At 42.9% G+C, this 25,408-nt stretch overlaps 1 protein-coding gene and 1 long non-coding RNA gene across 4 annotated transcripts in view; one reads left to right on the plus strand and one right to left on the minus strand.

Moving 5' to 3' along the window:
- Window positions 1–25,408, minus strand: part of STXBP6 (syntaxin binding protein 6) — a 269,178-nt gene that overhangs the window by 233,640 nt on the left and 10,130 nt on the right. The window lies entirely within an intron of this gene.
- LOC132658087 (uncharacterized) lies at window positions 1,096–13,168 on the plus strand. Its single transcript, XR_009597099.1, has 2 exons — window positions 1,096–1,426; window positions 11,756–13,168. It is a non-coding gene; the product is annotated as an uncharacterized LOC132658087 (long non-coding RNA).

The following is a 25,408-nucleotide window of genomic DNA, read 5'->3' on the forward strand; positions in this document are numbered from 1 at the left end:
AACACAGGTTTGAACTGTTCAGGTTCACGTATACGTGGATTTCTTTCAATAGTAAATACTACAGTGCTACACAAGCTGCTGTTGGTTGAACCCACTGATGGGAAGAGCTGGACTATAAATTATATGTAAATTTTCAGCTACATGAAAGGGCAGCACCCCTAACTCCCAGGCTGTTCAAGAGTGAACGAACTACTTTAAAAACTGGTAAATGAAGGGAAAAGAATTGGGCGCATTTCCTACCTTTCCCATATAAATTGTACCCGAGAACCAAGTAGCTGATAAGCAGAGGTTTCTCTTTATCAAAGTAGGCCAGCTAATAAATGAAGAAATGATGGAAATGAAGATTTTGAAACCGCTAATGAATTGATTAGGCAGTAAGGATCCCCATTAACTGTTCACATCTCTTTCTTGCTCACACCCACACTCACACAGGGAACTTGTGTTAAATGCGTCCTGATCAGAGTACACAATACACCCACAGTATTCCTGACCAAAAACAATGGAAACAGAATTTGAGCTAGACTCTACATATGACTATCAATTCCCAAGAAATACAGTGGCTAGAGGAATATGTTAAATACAGAAACATTTAACTCCATGGGGTGTTACTGGCAAAAAGCCAGCCTATGAACCAGAATAAATGTTCTGGTTTGGCAAAAAATAAATTGCAAGGAATTTTTAAAAAATAGTGAAGGGTGAACCTACAGACTAAAGGGACTGAAGCAGCATGTCAATCAATTGCAATGGATGGACTTTATCTGGATCCTGATACAAAAAAAACTGAAAAGAAAAATAATGAAGAAAGTGGATAAATCTGAGCACTGACTGGATATTCCATATTTGATTATATTATAGAAGTTCTTAAAGTATGATAACAATATGACAGTATTAAAAGAAAAAAAGAATCTTTCAGAGATGTATGTAGAAATACTTACTAGTGAAATAATAGGATGTTAGGGATTTGCTTCTAAATAGTCCAGGGTGAGGGAAGAGGTTGAGATCTAAATGAAGCGAGATGGCTATAAACTGACCATTGTTGAAGCTGGGAGAAAGGCACATAGGGTCCATTGTAATGTTCTCTTTCTGTGTATCTTTGAAATTTTCCACACCAAAAGCTAGAAGCAGTCATGAAAATGCTGCTTGTCTTCTCCATCAAGTCTGTGAGCTGGGAAGGCAGGACTTCTCTGCCGCCCAGCACTCAGCAACCTGGAGCCTGCAGCACGTCTTGGGGGCACCCCACTACCCCAGTTGCCAGGTGACCTGGGACAGGGCAGGTTCAGCAAAGAAGCCCTGAGCCTGCTGTCTCTGAATCTGAGGCATCTTTCCAACAGAGCAGGAAACAACACTGCATTTACAACGTGATCCTAACCGAGAAACAGAAAGAAAAACTCAACACAGAAAAAGGTAAAGAATTCACATGAAAACGGTAAGTTTTTTCCTTCTCCTGGGTATAGGAACGATGGGAGTACGCTTTTCCTGGCTTCTATTTCTCTGAATTTTCCAAATTTTCTGCAATTACTATATTAGTTTGAATGTGGAAGGAAACCTAATAAACTGTTTTTCAATCACCTATAATAGCAAAACTCTATAGAGAGCTGTTTTTCAATAGTAAGAATACTTTATTTGCCGTATTCCTGTGATCCTATCCACAGCTCTGATAAAGGAAAAATATTATAATAACGAAGAAAATATTTTAAACTATCATTGAGGGTTTTTTTTTTTGTTTGTTTGTTTTTTTTTTAGCTAAATTACCCACTCCAGTACTCTTGCCTGGCAAATCCCATGGACGGAGGAGCCTGGTAGGCTGCAGTCCATGGGGTCGCTAGGAGTCGGACACGACTGAGCTACTTCTCTTTCACTTTTCACTTTCATGCATTGGAGAATGAAATGGCAACCCACTCCAGTGTTCTTGCCTGGAGAATCCCAGGGACAGCGGAGCCTGGTGGGCTGCCGTCTATGGGGTCGCACAGTCGGACATGACTAAAGCGACTTAGCAGCAGCAGCAGCAGCAGCATGCAACAGAAAAATGCCCTTTTTTATATTTGGGAAAAGGGAGATACCCTTCATTATCTTTTCCTCTATAAAATAAAGGAGAGATGCTGTTTAAAAAAAAAAAAATCACACCTGGACAACCTATCCCAAGAAAATTTCTTGAGATTCTTCTAAAACCTCAGTTTCAGCATAGGAAGCTGGGGCAAACAGGGCTGTCTGGGACCTAATGAAAGGCCTTCTGTCCAAATGCTGGACTGATCTGGAGATATACATCTGTAATTATCTGTGTATCTGTATATCCCACCACCACCCTCCCCTCCCCCACCCACCCTACTTCTTTCCATCAGTTCAAGGAGGCAAAAGGAAAAGGCAGTGTGATGCCAAGATTTCACACCTGGTAACACCATATTCTCTAAGGGAAGCTGTGTCTCACAAACAAAAACAGATTTTTTTTCTTTTCTAGACCAAATGTGCCTTTCAGATAACCATTTTTTAAAAAAGTAGGCAAGACCTTTGAATCCTAGGCCTGTTTCAATCATTTCACTTTGAAAATAAATGAAAGAATATGTGCACCCATATCTATTAAAAATTGAACATTAAAAACGGTGGAAATTTGGCATAGATAATTGTTATGTTTTCCATATGGGTCTAATTAAACTTGATTTAGAATGCACACTGCCTTTTTTTTTTAACCCAGCTATTAAATAAACAAACAACAAGAAAAAAGGCTGAAACTGCCACTTCTCTTGTGCTTTATATATACTGTGGGAGGCTGTACTCAAAGCGAGGGGAAAAGTTAAAATGACTCAACATATAGCTCTGTAACCTTGATATTAAGAGCGTGAGCCTTCGACTAGATGGCCAAGGTGAAAATCATCAATCTGTAATTTATCAGCTGTGTGACTTTGAGAAAGCTGTTTAACCTCTCTGTGCAGCATGGGTTCCTCTTGTATAAAATAAACAGTGGGAATGTCATAGAGCTGTACTGAGATGTCCTGAGATGAGAAATGGAAAAATGCTTAGGACAGAGCCTAACATATACATGCTCTATAAATGCCACCTGCTATTGCTATTATGACCTAATACACCTTTTTTTTTTTTAAAATTCTCTCCTCCCCTCTTATCCCTTTTTCATCCAAGAAACAACAGTTTTACAAATTTCAATTCTTCAGCCTCATCAGTGAATACTGTAATCTATTTTAAACCTGGACTCTTCTATTTTCCCCAGAACAGAAATTAACATTTTCTCTAGGGAAAAAAAAACAAAAAAGCAAAAATAAGGATGGAATTAGATTTCTCTTTACTTTGTCCCAGTCATGAGCGGTAGCAGATTCCTAACTCCCTGAAACTCGGCAATACCTAGAATTAAAGAGAGTAACTCCCTAATCCCCACAAATTTCTCTGAATTGGGGATCTAGTTTCCAATTCTACTAATTTTCTCATGGCTCTTCTGAGAAAAGAAGTCACTCAGGCAATCCATGACAATAAGAATGATGGGGGGGGGAGAATTTACATGATTCTAGAAAAAGGAACACGAATCGTAACAATATTCACACGTCATACACAGCACTGGGCTTCCCTGGTGGCTCAGCTCGCACAGAATCCGTTTGCAATGCGAGAGGCCTGGGTTCAATCCCTGGAGAAGGGAACGCCTACCCACTCCAGTATTCTGGCCTGGATAATTACATGGACTGTACAGTCCATTGGGTCACAAAGAGACACGACTGAGTGACTTTCACTATACACAGAATTTACTCAAAAGAAAATTCTAGTGTGCTGTAAGAAATGGGAGACTCCTGGATTGTGAAATAGTACATGAAAAAAGGAAAAGAAAAAAAAAAAAGCCCCAAGATCATTATATTCCAGGCTACAAGAGTGGGAAAGGGGAGACGGAAGGAGATTCATACATGCTTTAGTCTCTAAAAACATGGGAACTGGTATGGGAGCTAAAAGCAAAGTTAGTAAGTCTTACATTGAAGAGAAACTGGTAGATAAAGGAGATAAAGAAATCTGAGGTAAGTGCTGCCTAGGTGTATAGTGTATAGTGCTGGGTAAGCAATAAAAGGATGATTAGCATATAACATAAAAGAGTCCAATAACTGGACTTTCCTGGTGGTTCAGATGGTAAAGAATCTGCCTGCGACGCGAGAGACCCAGGTTCAATCCCTGGCTTGGGAAGATCCCCTGGAGGAGGGAATGGCTATCCACTCCCATAGTATTGTTGCCTGGAGAATTCCATGGACAGAGGAGTCTGGCAGACTATATACAGTCCATGGAGTCGCAAAGGCACAGTCAATGGCATAGATATCTCTGACTGTATATATTTGCACCCAAGCTGAAGTGCATGTAATGAGACAAATCTTTTATTCACTAGAATTCTCAGAAAATAGGGAATACTTACTTGTGCTCATTGTTAAGGTATAAAAGTTAGGACTCTTCTTTGTCCCATCATTGCCCCTATGTGGGCAGAACTTTGATATTCAAGAGAGAAAAGATTATGAAGGAGGGGTAGAATCAGTAAAGCTGGGAAAGATCACAGACATCAAACTGTAACCTTTTGAGTCTTCATAAAAGCCTATTTGATAGGAGGCAGTTTCCTGGGGAAACTGGTGTGGGAGGAAGTATTGTACTCAGAACACAGGTGAGTGTGAGTGACAGAGACAGAACCTCAGTGACAGAGGAAGGTATGAGCAAGAAGACTCAGGAAGGGGTGCAATCACAAGAGGCTCTGGGTTGAGCCAAGTTTAACTAAACATCGCCAAAGGGCAGAGAAAACCAGTTGGTACTCAGTCATCAAGATAAAAGGTTGATGGTATAAGGAAAGGATGCAAGTGCATTAAAAGATCGAGATCCCATGGGGACCTAAAAATTACGGGTGGCCCTAAGCCATCATGCACCTCATGACTTACTAGGCTCTAAGGAATCCCCAGCCAGGCAATAGGGAGCAGGAGGACTTACACCGGACCTGGTTGATTCTCCCAGGGCTTGAATCACAGCAGACAGCTGAGCAGGAGCAGAGAGCCAGCACAGCAGTTGATATTTCCAACAGTCAAACCAAACTGTGTGGGTCTGAACCTCAGCTTGCCATCCACCAGCTCAAACCCAGGGCTTGTTCTGTCAGCTCAGATATCCAACCCTGAACTTCCACTCTTGGTGTGTGTCACTAACAGGTCTTCTCCCCGAGCAAAGAAATAAGGGATTTCTCGACAACATACATCCCCATGATGCCCTGCCCCCATGTCAATAGTTTCAGAAGACACATTCTTCCCCTGATTTTTGGATGGATTCCTTTCTGCTTTGTCATCACTGTGCTTTTTTTTTTTTTCTTTTATTACTGTTTTATTCTCACATCCTTCCTGCCAGGTACTCAAGCAGGACTTCCAGAAGTTCTCCATACACCTCAGATCGCTGCCCCTGCCAGGGGCTCCTCACTTGCCTCATCTCAGTCCTTACACAACTAATGCTGAGTGCCCAATCCCAGGCCTCGGCAGTGATGACCTAGAACCTGAGTTCCCACAGGACCTAGAGGCCTCTCTGAGCCCAGGGTCTTCTCTCTTTCTCAAATGCACTGTCAAGTTGTGACCTTTAATGCTATGGGAAGTAGAAGTGTGAACGGCTCACTCGTGTCTGACTCTGAGCAACCCCATGGACTGTTGCCCGCCAGGCTCCACTGTCCATAGGATTCTCTAGGCAAGAATACTGGAGTGGGTTGCCATTTCCTTCTTCAGGGGATCTTCCCAAGCCAGGGATTGAATCTGCGTCTCCACATTCCAGGCAGATTCATCTGAGCCACTGGAGAAGCTCTCATTATCCCTAGATTCCCACTCCCTATTGGTTTTCCAAGTACTGACCCAGAATTTAATTTAAAGGGCAAACATAGTGGCTGACCATCCAACAGGAGCAATGTGGTGAAATATCACGGGTCAAACCACTAAATTTATGCTACTCTGACATCGTCACCCAAGGTTAGAGCGCCCTGCAGACACTATCCCTTCCTCCTGTTTTTCTGCATTCTTCCCTCAAGAGTGATTTTTCAGAGTCACATACCTTGGTCTGGTAGGAAAATCCTAGTTTCAGTGTCCAGAGAGCTTCATCCTGGTTCCACTAAGCCAGTATAAATGGTATGGCCCCAGGGACAGTCACCAACCTTTTCTAGGCCTGTTTCCTTCTATATAATATTTTGGAGGCTGACAGCTATTTCCTGCCAGCTGTAACACCCTGTGATTCTAAAGTCTCTGTTTATGCTCTGGCCTCAGCAGACAGAATTACCATGACATAAAAATCCTGAGGTTCAATTCATGTAGGAGATAAGTTCTTACTTGATAAGCTTCTTTAATGTGGGATCTTTCTGACCCAGCCACCTAGACCCAATAAGAATAGCTACCATTAATAGCCTACCCTGCGCCAGGCAGTGTTCCTGGCAATTTACAAGCTCAACTGAGGCTCTTCTAAAGGATCTTAAGGAGGAAAGGGCTCCTTGGCTACAATTTAACTCAGCTCCCTTCTGCTCTGTGGAGCTCAAGAAGTAATGTTTGGTAGACTTATACCTCATCTCCCACGTCATAAGCTTTACAATATGGTTTTTCCAGTAGTCACGTATGATGTGAGAGTTGGACCATAAAGAAGGCTGAGAGCCAAAGAACTGATGTTTTTGAACTGTGGTGCTTCAAACTGTGGAGAAGACTCTTGAGAGTCTCTTGGACAGCAAGGAGATCAAACCAGTCAATCCTAAAGGAAATCAATTCTGAATATTCGTTGGAAGGACTGATGCTGAAGCTCCAATACAATGTGAAGAACTGACTCACTGGAAAAGACCCTGATGCTAGGAAAGAGGAGAAGGGGATGACAGAGGATGAGATGGTTAGATGGCATCACCAACTCAATGGACATGAGTTTGAGCAAACTCCAGGAGATAGCAAAGAACAGGAAAGCCTAGTATGCTGTGGTTCATGGGGTCACAGAGAGACACAACTCAGCAACTGAACACTGCCACTACCACCTAGTAAAGATGTACACAGAGGTACAGGAGAAATTAATAAGCCACAAGAAGACTTCTCTTGAGAATGAACTAAGCCTGTCGAAAAAAAAAATTCTAAAGAACAAAGCAGGTGGTTTTGCTATTTTGAGAGCAAGAAAAAATGATCAAGGCAAGGCCGAAACTATTGCTTGGGTAAAACAGTACAAAACAGCAGATGTCAAGGACATGAAGAGCTCATCAGCAATGCTTTGTTCTCTTTTTTGGAGGAAAATGAAGCAATCCTTAAAGGCCTGAAGCCCCAGACAGTAGAACCCAATTCTCCAGACTCTTGAATACACCAGGATCTGAAGGAATTTGCAGACTGTTAAGACTTGAGTTGGATAAAGTGATTCTTGTTTTGCAAACTTTGAGGGGAAAAAAAAAATCCAAGGTCTCTCACAAACTTAACGGTCTACAAATCAGTGGAAAAGCTAACTTATTAAGATACAAAAGCAAGAGACACAAAGGAGTCAGAGAAAAGGAAGAGCTAGCATCATATTGTACTTGACGTTGGCCTCACCGGCAGGGAAATAATGGATGAAAGATGAAAGAAAGCAAAGAGAAGCATTGGGATGGGACAAAGTACAGGAAAGAGTGGGGATGAATAAACAGGTTCCTTGGGAAAGAATAAGGAAATAGGCCTTCAGAGAGCAGAGTGGTGGCTGGCTGGCTGGCAGCAGAGTTGCTCTGGGCTGGAAAACACTTCAGTCCATAAGAGAGCTCTGAGGGACAGGGGACTTCTGCTATTACTCCTCACTGTCCTCAGCCTGCAAACATGGACCCTCCTGCCCCATGCTCTGTCGTTCACCTCATCTTTTCAGAGTCAGTGATGAAGAGATGCTGTATCCAAAAGTCTACATGCTTCAGTTTTGTTTTTGTTTTTTTTTTTTTTTAGGACTCTAGACTTCTTGCACCCTGATCACTTGGAGGATTTTTATCACAATCTTTGGCTGTTTCAAGATTGTTGGATTTAGCATCTTATTAACCCCAAACCCAACCACTTTGCTTTTCCCCTGCTTGGTGAGCCTTCCGAACCCTTTACCCTCTTAAGTATCAGCAGCGCTGGCTCCAATGATTTACCATTCAGAGAAGTATCTTTCTGAGCTCTCAGATTACTGCTTTAAACTACCGACTGGTGGGCTTGCACGACTACACTTAACTGCCAAACCACGACACACATTACAAATGATGACAGATCTTTCTGACACAGCTTCCTACTTACACTTACCCTCCCTTCAAAGCAGAGAGAGCCACAGGGATCAAGTTAAACTTAACCTCTTAAAAGTTTTGAGTACACCCTCAGTCACCTTCAGAAGCAACATGAGTATGGGAGGCAGGTGAGCACCAAATCATTCCGGCAACTTGATGAATTCAAGAGGTTTAAACATTTTCTGTACTAAAACAGTGACTGAAGACACAGTTTTCCTAATATCACTCTTTGGCCATATTGCAAAAACAGATGTAGGCTCTAAACTGCTTCAATGCACTCTTTCAGTGGAATTTCCACTGAAATCAAAGGGAAGGACATGAAGAGGAAATGGATAACCTAACCTCCTCTTATTAAACAGCAACCCAATTACAAATGATGCTGAACCCTGGCCCAAATCTTCCTTTCCTCTCTTAGTTCTGCAATGAGCAGGGGAGATCTGAATATTCAAAATCCATCTGGCTTCCCTGGTGGCTCAGATGGTAAAGTGTCTGCCTGCAATGCAGGAGACCCGGGTTCAATCCTTGGGTCGGGAGGATTCCCTAGAGAAGGAAATGGCAACCCACTCCAGTACTCTTGCCTGTAAAATTCCATGGACGGAGGAGCCTGGCAGGTTATAGCCCACAGGGTCACAAAGAGTCTGACACTCTGATCTGTTCCCTTGCTTGCCTCACCTCCATTGAAACCTCTCCTGCACTCCCCTGATCCCATCACCCAGCATCCCTCCTCTGACTTCAACATTCTCACTTAGGCTTCCTTATTAAAACCCCCTTCGTTGTGAGCAACCATTTGGGCCTCAACTGAGGTTTCATTTCACATCCCTCCTCACTCAACTTCCTTTCTAAAGGCCAACATCTCCAAAGAGCACATTCCATGACACTCTTATCAAGTGCCCTCAACTTACCTTGCTCAACCTTTTGTCCTTCCTCTTCTGCCAAACCCCAGCCTTAGCAGATGCCTACAGTAGCTCTGTCTGTGCCCACAATTGAGCACCTGGGCAGTGGAGAAAGTCACCCAACATTCATGAGCACCAACCACAAACAAGTCCTCTACAATGCTGGCTGAACCCACCCACGCATTCTCCAACTCTTACTTGACTTTCACCCCTTCTGACATTGACACCATCATCACCACCTAACAGAGAAGTGAAACCCATGGACCACTAACCTCCTGTTATCAGACTAACTTACCTCCAACCTTTAGCTTCTACCCTCCTGCTGCATCCAGTTCCCTCCTCTCATCCAAGGTCAACCTCTCTACAGGCTTTAGATCCCACTCCATCTCACCTTCTCAGACTTGCATCACCAATTACCCCTTATCTCTTCTATCTATTCAGTCAACTTCTCCCTTTCGACCAGATCCTTCCCATCAACACTTCAACATACTGGAGTCCTATTTTTAAAGCATTCTGCTCTCAACCTCAAATGTCTCTAGCTAGTGCCTTATTTCTTTGCTTCCTTCACAGGAAAAATAAAGACTGTTCTTCTTGGACATGTCCCATTTTTCCATCCCATTCATTTTTCAACCCATTCCAACCTGGCTTGGCTCCACCACTCCCTGAAACAACTCCAGGCCAGATCAATAACAATCTCTTTGTTGCCAAATTCAAGTGAGAATTTTTTTTTCATTCTTTATCTCATTTGACATCCTGACAGTATCTGGCTATGTCGATCAATCTCTCCCTGAAATACGCTTTACTTTGGACTCTTCAGCCAACGCTCTTTTCCCTGCCGCCATGGCTTCCTTCTCTTTGCGAGCTTATCCTCCTCCACCTATTCTTACAGGGTTCAGACTCTTCCAAGCTTAACCCTAGGTCCTCCTTCCCTTTCCATTCTATAGCAGCAGCTAAAAGCCAACTACCCACAGGGACAAGCAAGTAGTGTAATTAAGTGAAACAAAGTCAACTTTCACTTTCCTCTCAGGTCTTCAATTTAAAACACAGCAAGACTTCTCCAGGGGTACAAGGGATAAGAATCAGCCTGCCAATGCGGGGCACACAGGTTCAACCCCTAGTCCAGGAAGATGCCACACACCATGGAGCAACTGAGCCCGCACACCACAACTATTGAGCTGCTGTGCTGCCACTGCTGAAGCCTGCACACCTAGGGCAAATGCTCCGTGACAAGAGATGCCACCGCAATGAGAAGGCTGTGCACCACAAAGAAGAGTGGCCCCCACTCACACAACTAGAGAAAGCCCACGCACAGCAACAAAGACCAGCAGAACCAAAATTTAAAATGAATTCACAAATACTTGAAAATAAAAATAGCAGAACTGGCAGGATAACAGGCAACAGACCCAAGGCATCAGGGTTAGATCACAGGAGAGAGAGGTACAGACTAGAATAAAGTGGAGAGCAGACACTCCCACAACAATTAGTTAGTTCAAGCCAAAATCCTGATCTACAAATGGAAATTCACGATTTTTAAATCTTGGCAATAAAGATTTCTTTCTTGTGCGACTAAAAGAAATCCTGGGTTACACCAAAGGCAGAATGCACTGGCTCACTGAACTGCAAAGCCTAGAGGTACAGCTGGCTACTGGGTTTAATCAACACGATCAGAACCAGTTTCTCTATCTGAATTTTTCATGTCCCTAATTCTCAGATGAGACCTACCCTATGGCAGCAAGAGCACTGCTAGATCTCCAGACCACATCTTGCCAGGTTTAAGCAGAAAACAAGAAAGATTCTCTTCTAGAGCTTCCCCTACCCACCCTCCACCCCACCCCCACACACAAACAGACACCCATCCCTCAGTCTCAAAATCTCCTCTGATTGGGCCATCTTGGATTACAAAATCATTCTTGAACCAATCACACGGCTAGATGATTTAGGAATGACCGGCCAGCCCCGAGTCATATAGTTTATTTGGAGTCAGGGGAAGAGCCTTATATAAGGCTAAGGTCGGAGGTTGGAGGACAAGGAATTTCTTAAAAGGAAATTAGGGTGCTGTCATTGAAAGAGAAAGTATGTTTGGGGTAGCCAAAAAAACATAAACATACTACAGCAACTTGTTCAAATATTTTAAAAACACTGCATAGGCCAAATAAAACAGGTTTGCTGGCTGAAGGTGGCTTGTCAACCTCCGGTTCCAGTTCGTCTTTCCCGTTTCCTAGGTGATCTTGTCCAAGCTCAGGCCTTCATCTACCATCTCTATACCCCAAATACCACATTTTTATCTCTGACTCACAAATTCAACTGCCTACTCAACATCTTCACTTGGATGCCTCAAACTCATCTCAAATTCAATTTGCCCAAAATGAAATTAATACTCTTCTCAGCCCCTACTCCCTTCCCATCCAAAACTGACCTTACTCAGAGTTCTTATTTGGGATGGGGGTCAGAGGAGAAAGGAAAGGGAGGCAAGACCACTATGACTGAAGTAATGTTTGAAAGAAAAAATACAGTCTTTCAGGGAGCTGAACTGTAAGTCAACTGAAATTTTTCTGTTATTTCAAATATTTAAGAAAGACATTTGATATCTTTAATTCATCTAAATTTTCATTTTCTATCTCTTCCCAATTTATTTTTAAAACAGATAGAAATAAAGTATCATCAGAAATACCAAAAGCAGGGACTTCACTAGTGGTCCAGTGGTTAAGAATCCACCCACCAACGCAAGGGACGCGGGTTCAGTCCCTGGTCCGAGAAGATCCCACATGCTGAGGAGCAACTCAGTCCATGTACCACAGCCACTGGAGTCTGCACACCTGGGAGCTTCAGCAAGAGAAGCCGCTGCACTGAGGAGCCCGTGTACTACAAGGAAGAGAAGACCTGGGCAATGAAACTAGAGAAAACCTGCGCAGCAAGGAAGCCCCAGCACATCCAAAAATGAATATTAATCAGTAAACCTTAAAGAAAAAAGGGGGAAAGACCGTCCAGGGAACTTGGACAGTGCTTTTGTTTGCCTATGTGTTGGCACAGCTGTAGTTTTCTAGCAAACATATCTGAGTCAACCTGACAGCAACTGATGAGGTTGCTAAGGCAAACTATTACCATATTTCATCAAATATAAGAAATCACTGACTATGAGATGCATCATCATTTCACACATCACTATCAGTCATGTCCAACTCTTTGCAGTGGACTATACAGTCCATGGAATTCTCCAGGCCAGCATACTGGAATGAGCAGCTGTTCCCTTTGGCAGGGAATCTTTCCAACCCAGGGATCAAACCCAGGTCTCCCACACTGCAGGCAGATTCTTTACCAGCTGAGCCACCAGGGAAGCCTTATATTAAACAAAATGCCACAAATTAAACCATAATTTATAATGCACTGTAAAACACATTTTGTTTTCAGATAAAAGTGTATATCTTAGAATCTTTGAAAAACATTATCATAAGCCTCACTTTTCAGACATGTGACCAAAGTTATAACTAATAAGATGAAGACTGGACTTGAATCCACAGGGATCAGTTTCCTAATTTTTCTTTCCCCAAGTCTAGTCCCTGGATCTGAATAACTTCAACAATTTCTTTTGGGGTCAGCAAAGCTTTTCTGTTACAAAGGTGGTAAAAGAAATAAGAACTGAATCAACTCAATAAATACTTTAAAATTGATATGGACTCCAAGACTAATCTGGGCTTCCCTTGTGGCTCAACTGGTAAAGAATCCATCTGCAATGCAGGAGACCTGGGTTCCATCCCCAGGTTGGGAAAGGCTACCCACTCCAGTATTCTGGCCTAGAGAATTCCATAGACTGTATAGGCCATCGGGTCACAAAGAGTCAGACACGACTGAGTGATTTTCACTTTCACTAAGACTAATTTAGACCTTGACCATTTCTGTAACTCCTAGACAGCCTAGGAAATACTGCTAGCATAAATAGTGATGTGCACAAGGTATGTTAAAAAAAAGATCAGATCATTAATCTCACTGGGAACTCAGTAGGGTAAATTCACAGTTGACAATTTAAAGTCCTTTATAATAAAATATGCCTATGTAATGATTTTGTTTGTTTCCTTGTTTCAAAAATAACCATTTGGAAATGTGCCATGTTATACCTAATTACTGAAAAGCAAATGCGTAAGCCTAATAGTTCCAATCAGTCTGTGCAAGAAGCCTTTTGATTTCAAGACCTAGCAACCTTTAAAAAGGAAAAGTACTACAAAAAGCCAAGAAATTTGGTATGAGATCTAAATAAGACAGAATAGGCTTAATTCATGACAGTTTTGTAGTTTAAATCTAACTGTTCTGCATTTACCTTCCCCATAGCACCCAGTGCTGTGTTGTAATATAGAAACTGCCTAATAAGTACACGTGACAGGACACACAAGTAAAATGACAGTCCCTTTGTTTTCACAAATGTTCCTTCTTTTCAGGACTGTGTTTGCTCTGGAGGAGAAAAGGTTTAGCAAATTTTTGGTGGTGCCTATTGTAAGCTTTGTGCCAAAAGCACATCAAATTTAATTCTGGAACTCCTCAAGGAGCTGACAATCTCATCAAGTACAGATATTAAAGATATGTGGGTGGCAGATTACCTTTAAGTATGCTCAGTAACTGGACAGTATATTAAAATATTTTAATATCATGTTTAATCAGGAACAGATACAGAATTAGGAGAGCTAGTATAGTCGGTTGCTGGATATGACCTTGGGCAAAAGTCACTTCTTGAAATGTTTCCTTAGTTATTACCTACGCATCCCCCAAGGCTACTACAAAAGAAATTAAGGCTGGAGAAAGTCTTCTGCAAATCCTAAGGCACTCCTCTGCACAATATAAATATTATAGGACTACTGCCCAGAATATTTCAACAACTTCCTTTGGGGGTCCCTTAAGATAATGTCATGGGGCTCTAACTAAAATGCAAATCCAATCATTCATTCTCAGGTTTAAAGAATCTTTATATCCTAAAGATAAATTCTTAACTGTTTAGTTTGGTAGATAAGGCTTTTCAAGAACTGACTCCTCTGCAGCCCCATCTCTGGCTTTACTTTCCAAGTGAGTGAAAGTCACTTAGTTGTGTCCAACTCTTTGTGACCCCACGGACTGTACAGTCCAGGGAGTTCTCCAGGCCAGAATACTGGAGAGGGTAGCCTTTCCGTTCTCCAAGGGATCTTCCCAACCCAGAGATAGAACCCAGGTCTCCTGCATTGCAGGCAGATTCTTTACCGTCTGAGCCACAGGGAAACCCGAGAATACTGGAGTGGGTAGCCTATCCCTTCTCCATCGGATCATTCTGCCCCAGGAATCAAAATGGGGTCTCTTGAATTGCAAGCAGATTCTTTACCAACTGAGCTATCAGGGAAGCCCAAAGACCACAGTAAACACATAACTGCTCCCTGATCACATTCTATTCCATATTTCTTTATCTTTGCAATTCTGGTGAGGTTACTGGCTGTGATTATCCTACCATAGCCAGGAACTCACAGACTGGCTAGTATAGCACTTTCTACGTTATCAAGAGTCTCTGAGCTCCTCTTTCCAATGAATATTCAAAGGAGAATCCCTGATATTCATTGGAAGGACTGATGCTAAAGCTAAAGCTCCAATACTTTGGCCATCTGAAGCAAAGAGCCAACTCACTGGGAAAGACCCTGATGCTGGGAAGGATTGAGAGCAGGAGAAGAAGGGAGAGACAGAGGATGAGATAATTAGAAAGCATCACCAACTCAACAGACATAAATTTGAGCAAACTCTGGGAGATAGTGGAGGACAGAGGAGCCTGGCGTGCTGCAGTCCAAGGGGTCACAAAGAGTTAGACATGACTTAGCAACTGAACAACAACAACAACTGAGCTTCTCCAGGGCAAAGAGAGCCAATACTTTATTCTTCCCCATTTTTAGCACAGAGTCCAACCCATAGCAACTCAGGAAACGTTGCTTGAATGACAGGCAAGGAAGATCCTCATTTGCATATCACATAAAGATAGTGACAATGGGACAATATCAAGGGAAGGTTGTCAACTAAAAAAAAAAAAAAAAGGCTGATAAAATATTGTGAAAGTATTAGTTGCTCAGTCATTCTCAAATCTTTGCAAGCCCATGGACTATAGCCTGGCAGGCTCCTCTATCCATGCAAGAATACTCCTCTCCAGGCAAGAATACTGGAGTGGGTTGCCACTCCCTTCTCCAGCGAATCTTCCTGACTCAGGGATCAAACCCAGGTCTCTTGCACTGCAGGCAGATTCTTTACTGTCTGAGCCACCAGGGAAGCCCTGATAAAAATATTATAGGTCCTCATCTCTTATCCAAATCCATAGGGCTAAAAGTATTTTGGAAAGCAAAAATTCTGGCATTTTAGAAATGTAATATGTACTTTATGCTCTCTGAAGAGTGGAGGTCAGTACCTCATACTCAAGAACAATAATACTTCCACACTAAAACTTACAAATAACCACACTAAAGGAGGTAAGTGAAGAATATAAATAGACTCTTGCTCAAGGGAGGTCTTGCCACCCAATGGGTTAGGAGAGTTTTAAGCGCACTTTGGATTTCGAGAGAGAGAATTAGAGAGAAAGGATGGGGGATCCATATCACCTGATGTGTGTACCTGGCGCCTTCGCATCCATTTCTCGTTTGCTCAGAAATTCACTACAACAGGACTGACCGATATTAGGCAACAAGTAAAAGTGGCCACATACCCAAACAGCAACAGATAGGCTGTAAAATGTTCTAGAAAAAGTGGTTCAGAGGTACATGCAGAGTCTTCATCACTGGTAACTGTATTAGCTCCTAAGAATATTAAGGGGAAAAAATAGTAATAATTGTTGGATCCAGAACTAAAAGACAGGTGAGAAAAGCAGCAGTAAGCAGAATAGGAAATGAATGTACGAATGATTGTGTAAGCACTATTAGAAACTCCTACCACTGATTTCTAAATGTATCTTCAATTGTGGTGGCAGAAATGTACACATACAATGACATTCATCAACCAAAATCAAGCTGCCCAGACCACACACCTTGCTTCTGAACCAAAATAGAAACAGCCATGCATGTCCCCTGCTCTCCAGAACTGCAGGAAAGAACAGAATTGTATTTTTTGCCCATAATATAGATATATACATGCATTATTTTTTAATAACTAGAAAGAATTTTTTAACAACTAGAAAGAATCCCATGAATGCCCTGCATGAAAAATTTGCTTTAGAAGCAAGTGCTTTCCTAATAAACTGATAGGTGCTTTCCTTTCTAAAAAGAAGTACTAAATAAGTAGGAAGAGAAAAGAAATTACATAATCCCATTTCCAGTGAATCCTAAGACCTGGACATACATTTTGTGGTAACTAATAAGAACCTAAACTTCTTATTCAGGGAGTGGGAGAACATTTCTAACAGGCACCTCAATTCCATCACACACCAAAGGCCAATGGTAACAGCGGGAGCTACCATCTACCCTACCGAGCCCTCACTACAGACAAGGCAGGGTGTTGAGCCCTTTGAAAGCCCTTTTTGAAAGTCTCAATTGATCCTCACATTAATAATAGAACCTACCTTGTAGGATATCATTTTACACATAAGAAACCGGATCTTTCAATAAAGATCCCAGAGCTTTCAAGAAGGAAAGTCAAATGACTGCAGTGTCAGCTCTTGCGAATTACTTGGTTTATCCTCTGAAAAATAAATGGCACAGCTCATTCTCCATAGCACATATTTCTATCCTCAGCTATAGATACATCTTTTCAGTAGCTATGTAGCATACACAACTCTCTTGTCCTCACATGAAGTTTTTCCCATGTATCCCACCTAAAACTGTTATTCTCTCTCCCTTTTCAAGAGTTCTCTTCAAATGTGCTCCATCCACCCATCCATCCGTCCTCTTCCGGGTACCTATCATATACCAGGCAATATATTAAAGATACAAGATGTACAAGCCACAGTCCTATCCCTCAAATGTTCAGTCTATACACGCAAGCAAATAATCACACTTGAACACACTAAGTATATGGCAGAGGAGTAGAAGACCAACTCTGCCTTAGAGTACACGTTTAATGGTCACAGAAGATGTCAAAGAGGTGGCTGGATCTGAAGAATGACCGCAAGAGAAGGACACTTTAAGGACAGAAGAATGGAAATGAATGATGCTCCCATGGTACTTCATGCCATTCAAAACAGTGTCAAGTGACATCCAAGAGAAAAAGCTGGGAAAGGATGAAGGCGGCCAATAGAGAAGCAAAGCTCAACATGCCTCAGCACAAAGACCAGTCTTCTGTGCCTGTCTGAGCTCAGCACCCAAGGCAGCACCCCACCCCACAGATGGGGGAAAAGGAGGACAGTTCAGTTCAGTCACGTCCGACTCTGTAATCCCATGAACCACAGCACACCAGGCCTCCCTGTCCATCACCAACTCCCGGAGTCCACCCAAACCCATGTCCATTGAGTCAGTGATGCCATCCAGCCATCTCATCCTCTGTCATCCCCTTCTCCTCCTGCCCCCAATCCCTCCCAGCATCAGGATCTTTTCAAATGAGTCAGCTCTTCACATGAAGTGGCCAAAGTATTGGAGTTTCAGCTTCAGCATCAGTCCTCCCAATGAACACCCAGGACTGATCTCCTTTAGGATGGACTGGTTGGATCTCCTTGCAGTCCAAGGGACTCTCAAGAGTCTTCTCCAACACCACAGTTCAAAAGCATCAATTCTTCAGCGCTCAGCTTTCTTCACAGTCCAACTCTCACATCCATACATGACCACTGGAAAAACCATAGCCTTGACTAGACAGACCTTTGGCAAAGACAGACTTTGTTGGCAAAGTAATGTCTGCTTTTTAATATGCTGTCTAGGTTGGTCATAACTTTCCTTTCAAGGAGTAAGCATCTTTTAATTTCATGGCTGCAATCACCATCTGCAGTGATTTTGGAGCCCCAAAAGAGAAAGTCAGCCACTGTTTCCCCATCTATTTGCCATGAAGTGATGGGACCAGATGCCATGATCTTCGTTTTCTGAATGTTGAGCTTGAAACCAACTTTTTCACTCTCCTCTTTCACTGTCATCAAGAGGCTTTTTAGTTCTTCACTTTCTGCCATAAGGGTGGTGTCATCTGCACATCTAAGGTTATTGATATTTCTCCTGGCAATCTTGATTCCAGCTTGTGCTTCTTCCAGCCCAGCGTTTCTCATGATGTACTCTGCATAGAAGTTAAATAAGCAGGGTGACAATATACAGCCTTGACGTACTCCTTTCCCTATTTGGAACCAGCCTGTTGTTCCATATCATGGGGCAGCCAAATGGGCAAAGGAAGCCAGGGTACTCGTCAACTCACTAGGGGAGCCTGGTTCAACATGCTTTCCAACTCTCCTCTTAGCACACTTACTAACTCTTACTCCATACGCCCTGTGGATTCTAAGTACTAGTGTCTTGCTCTTTTTTGAAGCCAATATCTGCCAGTTAATCATGACTCTTTGAGACACTGAGTTGAGAATAAGACGCTGTTGCATCAAAGGTTCTTCAGCTGGAGAGGGTCAGCTCTAAAGGCAGCACAGAAAAGAAGAAATGCTCACTGAGTTGGGCAGGAGAAGAGAGAACTGATGTTAAACAGACAGCTTTTAAAGGGAAATAGAGAGATCACAGATCACCAGTTACAGACAGCATCAATATACCAGGGTACATGAAGACTGGCAGATGCGGTCAGTTCTTATCCGTTCGTCCTGAACCTTTAAAGCAGTAATCCCCACATGCTCTGAAATTGCTTATCTGATTCAGGGACTCCAGTCTCTTCTTTAAAAGAAAAAAAACAAAACTCGTGTTGATATATGATGTGCTTTTTATTTTTAATTGAAGTGGATCTAAATCAACTGCTACTGAGAATTTCCTGACACCCTATAAGATAATTAGACACATCCTGATTTCCTACACAAACTCAGAGTGAAAAATTGTGAGTCCAAGGGTTCATCCCTCACAAAGACCAAGATGACAGAGAAAGGGCTGTGCGTTTCAACACCGATACAATCTCCTCCAAGTGGACAGACATAAAATACTGGTACACTTCAAAATTATTTACTCATACATATAAATAATACGGTCAAATTTGATAAATATTATTTATAGAGCTATAAATCACCATATTAATTTTAGAACAAGACAAAGTCATGGCTTGATTTTCTCTTTGTACTGGACCATTTTAAAGCTTTGGTTACCATAAAGCCAAGGAAACACAACTACTAGGTGAGAATGACCTTAAACTGACTGCTAGATTTTAAAACAAAGCCTCTTAGAAATAGTTTACAGTTCTAGAAAATCACAACAAGCTGAGGAACAAAAGACAGAAATTAACAGTCCTTGGTTTACTCCTGATTCATGGTAGAACCGTATGGCCTCAATGCCCTCATCTCTAATATAAGAGAATTAAAAAGCCACAGGTGTTTACCAAAGTGAGCTCCTTATTACCAAATCAAGAGGCATATTAAAACAAATCAAAACAGAAAAACTTCGATGAAAACATTTCAGGATAAAAAGAACATTAGGCACTTGCAACTGTAAGATAACACAGGTGAGAAATGTTCACTGTCGCTCTGCCAGAGACTGTGACCTACCTACATCCTAGGAACACATCCAGGAACTAGTCATTTAGTTACACCCACTCAGAAAACAAAAGACGTGGCAAACCTTTTCACTCCTCCCATCACAATGAATTACTTGTGTTTACTCAGCGCACTGTAAAATTCAAAACACAAAGCACTGCTTGTAAGTTCCTTTCTCTTGGCAGGAGGCAAATAATAAGTTCAGACATCCCTCAGCCAAGTCCAGAACTGAGGTGTTCAACCTGCACGCGTGCATGGGGTCACATAATCTGCTGGGGAAAGAGGTAAAGAGGCTGCATCAGGTATTCAGCCACCAAGGGACGGCAGCAACACCTGGCTCTTCACACCTGCTCTAGAATACTCTACAGGAATTAAATGTGATAGGAAAACGAGTAGCTTACCAGGGCAGGTTTCCACTAAAATGTCCTCACATTTCTTTCTCAGACACCTCATTTTATTTATTTTTTAATATAAATTTATTTAAATTGGAGGTTAATTACTTTACAATATTGTATTGGTTTTGCCATACATCAACATGAATCCGCCACAGGTATACATGTGCTCCCCATCCTGAACACTCCTCCCCTCCCCGTACCATCCCTCTGGGTCATCTCAGTGCACCAGCCCCAAGCATCCAGTATCATGCATCGAACCTGGACTGGCAATTTGTTTCATATATGATATTATACATGTTTCAATGCCATTCTCCCAAATCATCCCACCCTCTCCCTCTCCCTCAGAGTCCAAAAGATTGTTCTATACATCTGTGTCTCTTTTGCTGTCTCGCATGCAGGATTATCGTTACCATCTTTCTAAATTCCATATATAAGCGTTAGTATACTGTATTGGTGTTTTTCTTTCTGGCTTACTTCACTCTGTATAATAGGCTCCAGTTTCACCCACCACATTAGAACTGATTCAAATGTATTCTTTTTAATGGCTGAGTAATACTCTATTGTGTATATATACCACAGCTTTCTTATCCATTCATCTGCTGATGGACGTCTAGGTTGTTTCCATGTTCTGGCTATTATAAACAGTGCTGCAGTGAACATTGGGGTACATGTGTCTCTTTCAATTCTGGTTTCCTCGGTGTATATGCACAGCAGTGGGATTGCTGGGTCATAAGGCAGTTCTATTTCCAGTTTTTTTAAGGAATCTGCACACTGTTCTCCATAGTGGCTGTACTAGTTTGCATTCCCACCAACAGTATAAGAGTAACACTGTAACAACAGTGTAAGATGCCTCATTTTATCCAGGGAAATCTGGGTGACTATGAATGAAAGCAAATTCTAATTTGTTTAGGAAATGGTTTTGGTTATCGGATTACCCACAGCCCAGGGTTTTGCCCTGAAAACCAACGCTGTGCAGGATCTAAGGTGCTAAAAATGAAGAACCATCAAACAGAGAAAACCATTCTACTGTGCAGTCTCTACTGCTTTGAGACAAGAAAACAGGTTGCAGCTTCTTGTTCAATATATTCAACTTTTAGACAACATCCATGAGCTCAGTGAACAGGGGATGGCTTGTTGGGGTCCATAAGCCAAGAGGGGCGAGAACAAGCTTCTGGGATGGCTAAGCATATTATCATGTCTCTTCCAGGCCCTTCACATCTCAGGGCTGGCTGGGTGCCCCAGGGTCTATCGGAAAGCATCCTCCCCCAGGCACTCTTTTCAGGAATCATTTCTGAAGGTCTCTATTACACACCAAAGCCATTAACCCACTCTAGTTCAGATAAAACTAATGGGTGAATTTTAAGATCGAGAATGAATGAATATTATTAAAGCATTCAGCAACATTCTGCCTCTTCTGGTCAGATCTTCTCTAAGTGCCCATTTGGAGAAAGACTTATTACATAGAATAAAGTTTCCCACAGTGACATCATTCATGAACATGTCTTAGAGGATTTCCTAGGTGGCTGCTTGCCAGCCATGAGGGAGGAAGAACAGCCTACAGGTCAGACTATCCATCTGGGTAGGACACCAGAAGGCCCTCCGCTGCTCCTCTGAACAGCAGGGCCCCAGGAATCATGTTTGGAAACACAGTTGCCCTGAAGCCTGACTCTTGAGTTCTCCCTTCCCTTCCCAACCCCCACCAGGCAGGGGACCCAGGCAGATCCTAGAGTCTACAACCTGATCAGGTGGAAACCAGAGCTTCGCCATCAGCACAGTGTTCTGGCTGCATCAATTTTGTGCCTTTAGTAGATACAGCCAGTTTTCCAATATGGCCTTTCCAATTTATAGTTCCATCTAGTGTGAGAGTTCCATGGCTCCACATTCTTGCCAATACTTAGTTTGGTAAGTCACATTATTCTTAGCTCTTCTGATGCTGTATAGAGGTCTCTCATGGTTTTAATCTGCAGTTCTCTCATCACTGTAGGAAGCTTAGTGTCTTTGCCTATGTATTCGGCATTTGGATATCCTCTTCTGTGAAGTGCCTGTTCAAATCTGGAGGGGATCTCCAGAAGTTACGTCTGAGAACCTAATAATCTGATCTCATTGACAGGTAATTTCTGTCAGTATAGATTTCAAGGACTGTTCATAGATGAACAACACAATTGAAAAATAAGCAAGAGATTGGAACTAAAGGAAAACATTTTCATCAAATGACCCAGGAATTACATATACACCCACATACACAAATACTAGAAATGCACACATATGTGCATCACCAGGAGAAGGCGATGGCACCCCACTCCAGTACTCTTGCCTGGAAAATCCCCATGGACGGAGGAGCCTGGTGGGCTGCCGCCTCTGGGGTCGCACAGAGTCGGATACAACTGAAGCGACTTAGCTGGGCTAAGTCTGGGCTTCTTTCTGTAAGTTAAACTTAAACCATTTTCTTTAAAAAGCAAACCCACCTGGATGCCTCCTCCTATGCAAAACCAAACAGGGCAAACTGATTTAGTTATCTTATGGTATAGATTTATCTAAGCAGTCAGGTTGGATAAGATCAAGAGACACCAGGCCACGCACCCTCACCATGCCTGCTCCCAGCTCTGTCACTTGTGAGCCTGTGGTTCTGAGGGAGTTTGATTCCCTGGGTCTCATGAATCACTGATAAAAACAGCTGGGAAATTATGAGACTCCAACGAGATATAATGAGAGCAATTTGTACTCATAGGAGTGGTATCCCAACATTGGTTCCCAGGACTGTGGCGCATACCATAGCAGACACAGTTAGAAAGCAGGGGGAACCTGGGGAGACTCAGGGAGACTTTGAGGAGCTGTGGGGGAGGGTTACTGTCCAGAGTTTTAGGGGCCAGTAGCATAGGTTACCTTTCACTTTTCACTTTCATGCATTGGAGAAGGAAATGGCAACCCACTCCAGTGTTCTTGCCTGGAGAATCCCAGGGATGGGGGAGCCTGGTGGGCTGCCGTCTGTGGGGTCACACAGAGTTGGACACAACTGAAGTGACTTAGCAGCAGCAGCAGCAGCATGGGTTCTTTGTGAATTTTCAATCAACTCAAACAGGAATTACTGTACTCTTCTCACTGCTGGATCACTAGAGTTGCTCCATAATAAGCTTTCTATTGTAAGAGACACTTTTCAGGTCACATTTGGAAATGATACACGTTTCCCTCTGGAAGCATCAAATCTCCTTCACTCCCAGTTTCGCTCTCATTCTGTCTTAAGTTTCTGCCTTCATGAGACTTACAGTTTTGGTGGGTCTCTCTATATATGTCTTCAGTCTCCTCTGAATCCCAGGTTAGGAATCAGGCCTGTTTCAGGCAAGACTGGAGAAGGAAATGGCGGCCCACTCCAGTGTTCTTGTCTGGAGAACCCCATGGTCAGAGAAGCCTAGCGAGCTACAGTCCAAGGGGTCACAAAGGGTCGGGCAGGACTGATCATAGCACAGCAGCAACAGGCAGGACAGTGCTTAGAATAGCAGGCGTGGCCTCTCACAGACTCGGGGCTCCTTTAGAGCCTTGGGCCAAGGACCAGCAGCATCAACACTCCTAGAAGCCTGTGAGAAAATTCCAGGCCCTGCCTCGGTCCCAGTGAATCAGAATCTGTGCCTTAATAGGTGATTCACGTGCATGTAAAGGAGTGAGAGGCCCAAGACTGGAGGTCACAGCCTCGCCCAGGTAAAGGGGGTTCATTCTGACAACCCCTGTGTGAATGGCCTCCCCCCAGGGCTGGGCCCATACCAGTGGGTCATGGTGCTGCACCTGCTATTCTATTTTCCAAACTCAGGGTCACGTTTTCCTGGAACAAGGGAGTGGGCAGGAAAGGGCAGAGGACAATGGAGGTGGGGGAGAAAGGAGGTGGAAAGAAGGTGTGTCTGCCCTCATTTCTCTGCAATGCTCAGGAAAGCCATTGGAAGGGAAAGAAAGATAACGTGGAGCACTGAGTAGCGAGGAGAGGGGCGTCTCCTGAAGCTTAGCCGCTTGTCTGGTTCACTTCCAGCTCTCTACATGGCAGCTTCAGGTCTTACACAAATCACATCGAGATGGGCTTGGACCCGGGACACTTTGCTGCAGTCCATGCACCTGGACAAATGTCTCCTCAAACAACAAAATACAGAGAAACTTGAAGGGACTAAAAATATTACTGCTTGCATGCTCAGTAGGGGCAAATTTATGGACAAGATACAAAAAAAAACACAAAAATCCAACTGCTACTTCTGAAGAGCTGGGAGCAAAAATAAGGTGTAAGGAGCAAAACTAGAGTGTCAAGCAAAAGCAGGGTACTGCACACGCCCCTTGCACTCAGCACCACCAAAGGGATGGGCAAACCACCTAAGTCACTCCTCCAGCCCGACCCCTGGACACACCCCTACTCTTACCCCATATAAAAACCAGCTAGCTCACCCTGCTCAGGGAGCAGGCAAGGGAACCTGTTTACTTCTTTTCAATCCCTCCTGTTTCAGCAGGGGCCCCAATAAAGCCTTGCCTCAATTTCCTGTCTGGCCTCAGATCAATTTCTATTGATTAAGGAAGACCAAGAACCCTGGCTGGTATCAACATGACCTTTCTTGGCCTCAGTTTATTCAACTGTCAAATAAGGATAACTAATAGCATCTACCTTTGAGAGCTGCTGGGAGGATGAAAGGCATCACTATATTAAGTGCTTACAACCATGCACCATGGTAGCACACAAGGACCTCTAGGGAAATGCTAATCAAATACGTATGGTCAGGAAAATTAATCCACTAGACAGGAAGGGGGAATCCCAGAAGAAAACAGCTGACCAGCGCAACCTATTTTTATTGATTCTCTCCTACATGCTAGACGCACGAAGCCTCAGAGATAAAACAATGAAGATCCTGGCCTCTGGAGGAGTTCACAGTCCAAGGGAGTTTGAAAGCAAGGCTGTTCATAAATAAGGTGCCTGAGTTCAGCATTCCAGGTTTCATTTTTAAAAAAATCAACCAGATAGACCAAGGGATATTTGGTTGGCAAGGTCAGAAAAGGATCTAATTAAAAGGAGAAAGTCTCATTTTCCAGTGGATGACACTGGGAGAAATGTCCACTTTCTTAGCACTGAGCTCTATATATAAGCACCAAATTTCTACCCTCGACTTACTTTTTAAACTACTGTTATGGTTGCATAAGAATTTAATTTTAAAAGGACTTACTTCAGGAACACCCAGCTCTCTATGCCTAGCTCCTCACTGCTACTTAATGATAGGAATGATTAAATTCTTCAATAATTTAATATTAACTTCTCAACCACTAAATACTGCTAGCTGTCACCTTAGACTCTATCAGGCAACATATTCCTAGGAAG

The sequence above is a fragment of the Ovis aries genome, chromosome 18, assembly GCF_016772045.2.
Source record: "Ovis aries strain OAR_USU_Benz2616 breed Rambouillet chromosome 18, ARS-UI_Ramb_v3.0, whole genome shotgun sequence".
NCBI classification, from domain to species: domain Eukaryota; kingdom Metazoa; phylum Chordata; class Mammalia; order Artiodactyla; family Bovidae; genus Ovis; species Ovis aries.